This window comes from Silene latifolia, chromosome 6 (assembly GCF_048544455.1).
Source record: "Silene latifolia isolate original U9 population chromosome 6, ASM4854445v1, whole genome shotgun sequence".
In the NCBI taxonomy this organism is placed as follows: Eukaryota; Viridiplantae; Streptophyta; class Magnoliopsida; order Caryophyllales; family Caryophyllaceae; genus Silene; species Silene latifolia.
Genome location: NC_133531.1, coordinates 117,586,380 through 117,593,741, shown reverse-complemented (window position 1 = coordinate 117,593,741; position 7,362 = coordinate 117,586,380).

Genomic DNA, 7,362 nt, shown 5'->3' with positions numbered 1-7,362 from the left:
ACAAACAATCACAACTACTATCAACCAAATCCAACAATCGTCACAAAGACGAGTATGATAATATTCAACAACCACAAAACACCAACAACACATTATGGGACTAATACCGAGTAGGGAAACCCTATCTGGAAAGCAACACAGTCAGACGGTCTCAACAGCTGATATCAAAAGGCTTCTTCTACGAATCCTCCTCCTAACATACAATCATATAATCACTACCAATCAAGAAATGCAACAAAACCCCCAAATCCCAATATTAGGGTTTAACTAACTTTAACGAAATACTATAAAAACGGTACGTAGATCTTACCCTCGACGCAAGGATCACAAAGGTATAAAGAAAGGTGAAATTCGACCTTCCAAGCTCCGGGATTTGCCAACAATGCGATTGATGCGAAGAACGTAGTTTGTTTTCTCTTTTGAAAGTGATTAGGTTTATAAAAGTGTTTAAAGAAAGTGACGGAAGTAATTATATACGAAATCGCATTATTAACAAAACCCGACAAATCATCCCCCCGTAAACCGGCTACTCGATTGAGTAGCTGAGATACTCGATCGAGTGCCCCCTACTTACTCGATCGAGTACCCAGGTTACTCGATCGAGTACCCAACAGGTCAGAAACTATTTTAAAACGCAACACACCCTTACTCGACAAAGTAAGGCCCACTCGATAGAGTACCCAGAGACTCATAAAACCGTAGTATTACACCACCTTAGGAGATTACCTATTTTGGTAATTTTGGTGTATTTGGAGGATCATCCACTTTCATATAGCTCAAGAACTACAAAGGTAGGAGATCTTTGTAGTGCCCTTATTTGCCTTGAACCATTGTAAGGAATTTTTGTCTTAAGATGGTTTTATACCATTTTCTAGTTATTTGTTTTGCATGCATGTAGATTTAGACCACCTAAAATTAATTAATTTGTAATTTTGATATCATAAGATGAGTATTAATTTGGTCTAAATAACTAACATAAACGACGTCACTAATTACCTATGTGCCACATACCTTATGCCTAGAATAAACACAATGAGATTAGATGAGATTTTAGTCTGCATCACCGTCTATTTTCAACTTTATCTCTCTTTCATATATATCCTTATTTTCTACTTTTTACTTCTTCACAAACTTTGTTCGGTGCTTCCACCGCAAATTAGTTTCGTACTTTGAAAACCATAATACTACCATCATCCATTTCCCTTTACTTTGTATCTGACTACGGTTATCGGTCAGCAGTTTCACTTGACTATTTGATCTTCATTTTAATCGAGAATCATCCTTTTGAAAGGTACATCTTTACTGCAAGTTTATTTGATTATTCAATTTTTTTGTTGAGTTATTTGTCGTTGTACTGAATTCCCCTTTTTTTTACTTTACTTTTGTTTCTTATGTTATTTTATAATGTTTCCTTGGCAAAATTGAGTACCAAGTGTTCAATGAAATGTCCCAACGAATATTATATTATTGTTTGGGTGTTTTTATGTTCCGTATAAATATTTTGTGTTTAATATAGTTACTTTTTTTTGTCTTTGTGCGTGGTAAATGGTGTGACTTTAACTATTCCCGATTTGGACTAATTAGTTTCGTGATTTGGTGATTTTTCTATTTTAATGCCTCCTTTCCAATTGCTGCCATCTCGGAACAGTTAACACCCTTATGCATGTCCGATTACTTTCGTGATTTGGCGATTTTTCTATTTTAATGCCTGCTTTCCAATTGCTGCCATCCCGGAACAGTTAACACCCTTACGCATGTCTGTTCACCGTTTACGATTCAGTAAAACTACCTCTCCTATTTAAGCGCATTAGAAAGCAATAAAATGTTTTACCCTACTTAAGCACCTGATAGGACGCTGCCAAGATTGACAAAGACCAAAGAAAGTGTAATACTACGGTTTTATGAGTCTTTGGGTACTCTATTGAGTGGGGCTTACTCTGTCGAGTAAGTATGTTTTTATACGAAACAGTAGTCTGCCTGTAGGGTACTCGATCGAGTACTCGATCGAGTACTCGATCGAGTACGTGACTTACTCGATCGAGTAAGTGGTTTTACGGGTGATATTTGACGGGTTTTGTTAATACTGCGGGAATGGTATATAAGGCATTCGTCACTTTTCTCAAAACACTTTTACAACCTAAAAATCTTCAAGAGAAGATTTGGAGTTACGTTGAATCATCCTCGCCACATTATTAGCAAATCCCGGAGCTAGAAGTGTCGGATTTCGTCATTCTTTATACCTTTGTGATCCTTGCGTCGAGGGTAAGCTTTACATATAACTTTTATATTGTTTTGTTAATATTGGTTAAACCCTAATTGGATGATTTAGGGGTTTTTATGATTATGTGGTTAAGGTAGTAATTGTATGAATGTCTGTATAGGAGGAGGGTTCGTAGAGGAGAGATTTTGAGACAGCTGCTAGTGTAACACCCCCATACTCCAAGTGCCTTACCGGAACCACCCAGGTATAAGGATGCTACCATCTCGGTTACCCGAGGCAATGATAATCAAATAAACAATAATGAAATAACATTTAAATAGAAATACTTTAGCGAAAGGTTACAATCTCAAAACCAAAACCAAAATACGAATACATGTTTCAAAGCAACTGTCTAATCAGCTAACTGAAATGTTTATTAAACTACTAGCTACAAATGAAGACTTCTATCATCGATCCGTGGCACATCCCAAACTATCCCAAGAACTCGACTCATACCGCTCAATAATCGCTCACCATCCCCGAACGGATCACCACATTTTTAAAACATTAAACGGGGTCGATCATTAATCACACAATTTATATAACCAACAGTACAGTGAACAACACAGCTCAAACAGTCACACACAATCACCCACTCCAATCAATCTCCGTCACCGACTGTCCACTGGACCAGCCCTGCCAGTGGGGGACCGCAGCCGTACCCACCAAATTCCCGCTCATCATACCGAGCGATAACCCTGTCCCATTAATGTGCACATCCCCTTCCGTGGCGGGTTCCACGAAGGGCGAAACTAGGGCGTGAAGCCACTCCCGAAAGTGACTCCACTCAGCCGAGAACGCATCTCGAGAACCAGAGACAAACAATCACAACCATCAACAGCAATCAAACAACAACCGTCATAAAACCAATACGATAATAATCAGCAATTACACAACACCAACAATGCATTATGGGACTAATACTGAGTAGGGAAACCCTACCTGGAAAGCACAACACAATCAGACGATCTCACAGCTGATATCAAAACGCTTCCTCTATGAATCCTCCTCCTAACATACAAACATATAATCACTACCAATCATACAAACAACAAAACCCCCAAATCCCAATATTAGGGTTTAACCAACTTTAATGAAATGCTAGAAAAACGGTATATAGGTCTTACCCTCGATGCAAGGATCACAACGGTATAAAGAAAGGTTAAATCCGACCTTCCAAGCTCCGGGATTTGCCAACAATGCGATTAAAGCGAATGACGTAGTTTGATTTCTCTTTTCACAGTAATTAGGTTTTAGAAAGTGTTTAAAGAATAGTGACGGATGTAATATATACTCTAATCGCATTATTAACAAAACCCGAGAAATCATCCCCCGTAAACCGGCTACTCGATCGAGTAGCTAAAGTACTCGATCGAGTGCCCCCTTACTCGATCGAGTATCCACGTTACTCGATCGAGTACCCAACAGGTCAGAAACTATTTTAATCTGCAACTCGCCCTTACTCGACAGAGTAAGGCCTACTCGATAGAGTACCCAGAGACTCATAAATACGTAGTATTACAGTCCTCCCTCCTTAAAAAGAACTTCGTCCCCGAAGTTCAAACCACAAAAAAACAAAGACTCACACTACGACACTCCCGACTCAACAACCAAAACAAACTCAACATAAAACATGTTACTAACCCAAACTCATCCCGACTCAACGACAACAACTATACCGACATAACATAAAAAGGGTATAAAAACTCCTAAAAACTCTTTGCGATCATCTCCTACCCCCTGAAAGAAACAAGGTTACGTCCCCGTAACCATACATACCTGATCAAAAAGGAAAGGGTAACGCTCTCTCATGGCATCCTCTGCCTCCCATGTAGCTTCCTCAGTCTCGTGGTTAGACCAAAGGATCTTAAGCAAAACTGTCTCACCACTCCTAGTCTTCCTAACCTTCCGGTCAAGAATCTGCTTAGGTACCTCAAGATATGATAAGGACTCATCTAGCTCTAAGCTCTCTGCCTCTAACACATGTGACGGGTCACTCACATACTTCCGCAGCTGCGATACATGAAACACATTATGCACTCTCTCTAACGCAGCTGGTAAAGCCAGACGATATGCAACCTCTCCAACCCGCTCTAAGATCTCATAAGGCCCGATGAACTTCTGACTCAGCTTGCCTTTCTTCCCAAAGATTCCTGCAACTCTTTCCAAAACCTTGAGATAAATCTCGCATCTCTGTCAGACACTATGTCCTTAGGGACTCCATTTAACTTTAGCACATTCTTTCGATAGGCCATAGCTAATTGTGCTTTAGTCCATGTATCTTTCATTGGCACAAAGTGAGCTGACTTGGTCAGTCGATCCACTATCACCCATATCATGTTGTTACCCTGTTGACTCTTTGGCAAACCCACGATAAAATCCATAGAAATGGATTCCCACTTCCACTCAGGTACCTCTAAAGACTGAATCTTACCTTGTGGTCGTCGCTGTTCCCCTTTAACTCTCTAGCATGTCAAACAACGGGCCACAAACTCAGCTGTTTCTTTCTTCATCCCAGGCCACCAAAACGTGTTCTTCAAATCCTTGTATAGCTTGTCACCACCTGGATGTACTGAATACGGTGTATAATGTGCCTCCGTCATGATTGTCTTTTTGAACTCCTCATCATTAGGGACACACCACCTACCATCGAACCTCAAACTACCATCTGTATGAATAGAGAATCGGGACACTGTCCCTTTCTCTACTCCAGTTTTCCACACAACCATCTTAGGATCTAAAGCCTGTTTACCTCGAATATTATCATAAAGATCAGGCTGTACTGTCAAATCTCCCACATCATCCCTTCTCTGCATCATATGTATCCCAAACTTCCCCACCTCATCTCTCAACCTCATCAAAGATAGAGCTGTACACAGGGAGTGTACACTCTTCTTACTCAAAGCATCTGCAACAACATTGGCTTTCCCTTCATGGTAGATAATATCCATGTCATAATCGCCAATCAGCTCCATCCACCTCCTCTGTCTCATGTTCAACTCCTTTTGAATGAAGATGTACTTGAGACTCTTGTGATCCGAAAATACCTTAAAGGTCGCCCCATAAAGGTAATGTCTCCAAATCTTGAGAGCAAACACCACTGCACCCAACTCTAGATCATGTGTAGGGTAGTTCTCCTCATACGACTTCAATTGCCTAGAAGCATAGGCAATCACCTTACCGTTCTGCATCAACACACATCCCAACCCATTCTTTGAGGCATCTGTATAAACCTCAAAGTTCTCGATCCCCTCGGGCAATGCTAAGATATGAGCTGTGGTCAAACGCTCCTTTAATGTTTGGAACGTCGTCTCACAACTCTCATCCCAATGAAACCTGTTCTCTTTCCTCATCAAAGCTGTCATAGGTCTAGCTATCTTGGAGAAATCTTTCACGAACCGTCTGTAGTATCCAGCTAAACCCAAGAAACTCCTGATCTCAGCAACATTCTTTGGTGCTTCCCACTTTGTCACTGCCTCAATCTTCGCCGGATCCACAGCTACTCCCTCCTTAGAGATCACATGCCCCAGAAAAGCAACTTTCTCTAACCAGAACTCACACTTGGACAGCTTAGCATATAACTCATGCTCCCTCAAAGTCTGCAACACAATCCTCAGATGCTCCTCATGCTCCTCCTTAGTCTTAGAGTAGACTAAGATGTCATCGATAAACACCACCACAAACTTGTCCAAAAACTGTCTGAAGATTCTGTTCATCAAGTCCAAAAACACAGCCTGTGCATTAGATAACCCAAACGGCATCACCACATACTCATAATGGCCATACCTCGACGTGAAGGCTGTCTTTGGTATGTCTACCTCTCTAATCTTAACCTGATGGTATCCCGACCTCAAATCAATCTTAGAAAAGACTGATGCACCACTCAACTGATCAAACAGGTCATCTATCCTTGGCAAAGGATACTTGTTCTTCACTGTCACTCGGTTCAGCTCTTTGTAATCTATGCACAACCTCAAACTCCCATCTTTCTTCTTCACGAAAAGGACTGGTGCTCCCCACGGCGATACACTAGGTCTAATGTATCCATTCTCTATTAGATCATCTAACTGTTTCTTGAGCTCCTCCATCTCTTTAGGACCCATCCGGTACGGTGCCTTAGAGATTGGCCCCGTCCCTGGTTTCAACTCAACCGTGAAATCTATCTCCCACTTCGGTGGCAACCCCGGAATCTCCTCTGGAAAAACATCTGCAAACTCTCCCACCACTGGTATCTGATCAACTGTCGGACTCTCTATCCGGTCATCTCTCACATGGCACAGGATCAAAGGGCATCCCTTCCTCAGATAAGACTTCAAGGTGACAGCTGCAATCAACTTAACTTTGGGTTTTACTAGAAACCCACGATAAGACACGCTAACACCCTTAGGCCCTCTTAAAGACACTTTCTTTTGATGATAGTCTATCTTAGCTTTATAATTTCCCAACCAATCCATCCCGACTATCATCTCAAAATCGTCAAAAGGAAACTCTAGCAAGTCTACAGGTAGATCAACTTGCCCAACTATCATAGACACATCTCTAAACAACCTCCCACATGATACAGACTCACCCGAAGGTATAAAAACTTTCTCGCTTACAGACTCATATACCCTCAAACCCAACCGTTTAACATGACTCGAAGATACAAACGACTGAGACGCCCCCGAATCAAACAAAACAAAGGTATGAACACCGTTAACAAGAAAAATACCAGTGATAACATGTGCATCCTCCTCAGCTGCTTTCTTGTCCATCATGAACAGCTTTCCACTGGTCGTCTGTCCACCTCCCTGGACAGTACTGGCTGATGTGGTCAGCTTAGCACCCGACCCCTGGTTGTTGTTGTTGTTCGTAGCTGGTTTCTAATAAGACTTACCGCCATTGCGGTTACCTCCACCCTGATAGCTCTGACTTCCCCGGTTAGACCATGACCCAGACGGTCTATTGCTCGCATAACTCTGTGAAGGTCCCTGAGAATAGCTCCCCCGAGCCGATCCCTGAAAAGCACCAGGCATACTCGTGCACTCATGTCTCTTATGGCCTATACCGCCACAGCCATAGCAGGTCATCCCCCAACTACCACTACCACTCACACGGCCACG